Here is a 4515-nt window from a genome sequence, read left to right as displayed (position 1 = left end):
CGAAATTTCGGGATTAAAAATAGTTCGGACCGCATCGAAATATGCAAAATTTCATATAATTTTTTAACCGGGGCCACAATATGGGCTGTAATGCTAACAAAAAGAATATGGGCTATAAAAACCTTAAGAATTAGCAAATGGGTTATAAATTATTAGAAATAATGGCAGATGGGTTGTATGTTGTTTTCCACAGATTTTAGGCTTTCCTAAAAAAAATGTTGACGCACAAGCAGCGACTGTTGGATTTCCATCCAACGACCGTCGTGCTTCTTCAATCTCTGCTCTTCCTGCTCCAGCCGCTCAAGCAAGCGCCGGCAGGACTGCCTGCTCCCTCCTCCCCGCGGCCGGCTGTGCTGCCGCGCAGGCCTCACCGCCCCCACCGTACTCCCATCGTTGGCCTAGCCATCCCTCTACTCACCCACACCTGCTGTTATTCTCCGATGACGGCAGACGAAACAGTAAACCCTCGTACAGTCAAACTCCCCTCTGCGTGGGAAACAACTGCCGAGTCTTCCCTACCTCCATATCGTTCCCTTCCTAGGCCTCGCCGTCGTCCACCGCCCTGATGCTCTCGGCGTGGCCTGGTCAACGTGGTCAACGACCGACATGCATCTGAAGTGGACTGTACGTGGAGAGGATGACAGCTGGGTCCACGGCCGCACGCAAGGAAATGCCTCCTTATTACGCACAAAATAATGATTCCTCCACCTGACATCTGGGACCCACCGAAAGGGCCTCTGTAATTCGCGAAAAAAACATTACCACCGCTGATAGCTTGGACCCACCAGCTATATCTTCACACGCAAGGAAGTGCCTCCTTATTACGCACAAAAAAATGAATACTCCCCCTGCTAGCTAGGCCCCGGTATAGTGACAGGCTGACTTGTGGGCCTACTAAGTTGACGGGGACAGGGGGCTTTGTCAACTTAGTCAATATGCACGATTCTAGCTCTAGTGACCGTACGATGTCCATCCAATGGCCGTAGTGCTTCTTCAACCTCTGGTCTTCTTGCTCCAGCCGCCCAAACCAGCGCCGGTCGTGCCTTGTGCTCCTGCCTCCCATGGCCGGCTGCGATGCGGCGGAGGCCTCACCGCCCCCTACTACTCCCACCCCTGGCCAGGCCATCCCTCTACTCACCCACACCCCCTGTTATTCTGTGGCGATGGCATCCTCACACCGCAGCGAACCAGTGAACCCTCATACTCCTCTACGTGTGGGCATCCACTACCGTGTCTTCCTTGGCTCCGCGTTGTCCCCTTCCTAGGCCTCGTCGTCGTCCACCGCCCTGGTTCTCTCAGTGCGGCGTGGTCAACGTGGTCAAGGAATGGCTTCCATCGGACGTGGACTGTACGTGGAGAGGCTGACAGCTGGGTCCACGGCCGCAGCAAGGAAGTGCCTCCTTATTATGCACAAAATAATTATTCCTCCACCTGACAGTGGGGACCCACCGGATGGGCCACCGTATTTCGCAAAAAAAACATTCCCCCCTGACTGCTGGGACAAACCAGCTACATCTTCGCACACAAGGAAGTGCATCCGGGCAAAAAAATGATTCGCCCCCCTGACTCGCACGTACGTACGGCCAGGGCTCCTGTACATGGTTGGGTCGGAACGGAGAAACTGCATCTCCATTGTGTTCATGGGGAGGCAACAGAATGCGTTGTGTTCATCGGGAGGCAGCGGAATGCGTCGTGTTCATCAGGAGGCAATGGAACGCGTGGGAGCCAACTGGCTTGGACGGAACATGCAATGTAAACGAGGCCTAGCGTACCGCAAAACAGAGGAAACGGCCTTGTGTTCGACCGGCCATGTTCGAAACAGGATCCTGTTCATCGGGAGGGGTCTGGCGTACCGCAAAACGGAGGAAACGGACCTCCTACGGTCGAAACGGGGGTCCTGTTGATCGGGAGGGGGTGTGGCATACCGCAAAACGGAGGAAACAGACTTGTGTTGGAGCGCTACGGTCGAAAGGGGGGGTCCTGTTCATCAGGAGGGGTGTGGCGTACCACAAAACGGGACTCCACGGGATACTGTTCATCTCCACAGTCGACCCCCTCCAGCCTCCACGGGCTACTGTTCATCCACCATCGACCTCCTCCAGCCCCCACCTATGACTGTTCATCCACGGGCTCCTGCTCATCCAGCCTCCACCGCGCGCTACTCCACCGGCTACTATTCAACCACCCCTCTCCACGGGCCCTTCTTCAACCACCCCTCCATGGGCTACTGTTCATCCAGCCCTCCACCATCTACTGTTCATCCAGCCCTCCACGGGGTGGTCCTGTTCATCCTGCCCTCCACGGGGTCCTGTTCATCCAGCCCCAACCGGCTCGATTGATCGGGGTCCTGTTCATCCAAAGGCAACACCACGGGGTCCTGTTCATCCATCCCCACCGGGAACTGTTCATCCAAACCCTTGATGTCTACTACGCAACCTTCTTCTTGTAGACGTTGTTGGGCCTGCAAGTGCACAGGTTTGTAGGACAGTAGCAAATTTCCCTCAAGTGGATGACCTAAGGTTTATCAATCCGTAGGAGGCGTAGGATGAAGATGGTCTCTCTCAAACAACCCTGCAACCAAATAACAAAGAGTCTCTTGTGTCCCCAACACACCCAATACAATGGTAAATTGTATAGGTGCACTAGTTCGGCGAAGAGATGATACAAGTGCAATATGGATAGTAGATAAAGGTTTTCGTAATCTGAAATTATAAAAACAGCAAGGTAGCGAGCGATAAATGTGAGCGTAAACGGTATTCGAATGCTAGGAAACAAGGACTAGGGTTCATACTTTCACTAGTGCAAGTTCTCTCAACAATAATAACATAGATAGATCATATAACAATCCCTCAACATGCAACAAAGAGTCACTCCAAAGCCACTAATAGCGGAGAACAAACGTAGAGATTATGGTAGGGTACGAAACCACCTCAAAGTTTTCTTTTTTGATCGATCTATTCAAGAGTTCATAGTAAAATAACATAAAGCTATTCTTTCCGCTCAATCTATCATAGAGTTCATACTAGAATAACACCTTAAGACACAAATCAACCAAAACCCTAATGTCACCTAGATACTCCATTGTCACCTCAAGTATCCATGGGCATGATTATACGATATGCATCACACAATCTCAGATTCATCCAACCAACACAAAGTACTTCAAAGAGTGCCCCAAAGTTTCTACCGGAGAGTCAAGAAAATGTGTGCCAACCCCTATGCATAGGTTCATGGGCGGAACCCGCAAGTTGGTCACCAAAACATACATCAAGTGGTGCATGATATCCCATTGTCACCATAGATAAACACGGCAAGACATACATCAAGTGTTCTCAAATAAAGACTCAATCTGATAAGATAACTTCAAGAGGGAAACTCAATTCATCACAAGAGAGTAGAGGGGGAGAAACATCATAAGATCCAACTATAATAGCAAAGCTCGCGATACATCAAGATCGTGTCATAGAGAGGACACGAGAGAGAGAGAGAGATCAAACACATAGCTACTGGTACATACCCTCAGCCCCGAGGGTGAACTACTCCCTCCTCGTCATGGATAGCGCCGGGATGATGAAGATGGCCACCGGTGATGGTTTCCCCCTCCGGGGGGGGGGTGCTGGAACGGGCTCCCGAGAGGTTTTTGGTGGCTATAGAGGCTTGCGGCGGCGGAACTCCTGATCTATCTTGATATTCAATGGTTTTAGGGTACGTAGGCTTATATAGGCGAAAGAAGTCGGTCGGGAGGTGCTCGAGGGGCCCACGAGATAGGGGGGCGCGCCTAGTAGGGGGGCGTGCCCTCCTATCTCCTAGCCTCCTCGAGGCTCTTCTGAAGTGAACTCCAAGTCTCCTGGGTGATATTCTTCCAAAAAATCATGCTGCCGAAGGTTTCATTCCGCTTGGACTCCGTTTGATATTCCTTTTCTTCGAAATACTGAAACAGGCAATAAAACAGCAATATGGGTTGGGCCTCCGATTAATAGGCTAGTCCCAAAAGTAATATAAAAGTATATAATAAAGCCCATAATCATTCAAAACAGATAATAAAATAGCATGAATGCTTCATAAATTATAGATACGTTGGAGACGTATCAGCATCCCCAAGCTTAATTCCTACTCGTCCTCGAGTAGGTAAATGATAAAAGAAAGAATTTATGAAGTGTGAATGCTAGAAGGTGCACAAATTTGATCAATGATAATTTCAATCACCTTTACTAGCATCATTATATATCATCACAGTAGTTCATCTCATAAAACTTTTCATGATCAAGTAACAAGCTATTCACATGTTAAAGCATAGACCATAAACTTTCTTGAAAACTAGCAAACTTCATTCTTAGTCATCAAACAATTGCAATTCATCCTATTTTCAGGAATAACAAACTCCACATACTCAACTATCATATAGTCTTCTGCAATTGCTAACACTCACGCAATACTAATGGTTATGAAGTTTTAATCAGACACAGAGAAAGATAGGGGCTTATAATGTTGCCTCCAAATGTATTCACCTTTGGG

The sequence above is a fragment of the Triticum dicoccoides genome, chromosome 4B (genome assembly GCF_002162155.2).
Source record: "Triticum dicoccoides isolate Atlit2015 ecotype Zavitan chromosome 4B, WEW_v2.0, whole genome shotgun sequence".
NCBI lineage: Eukaryota > Viridiplantae > Streptophyta > Magnoliopsida > Poales > Poaceae > Triticum > Triticum dicoccoides.
Note: the sequence above shows the minus strand (reverse complement) of the source record.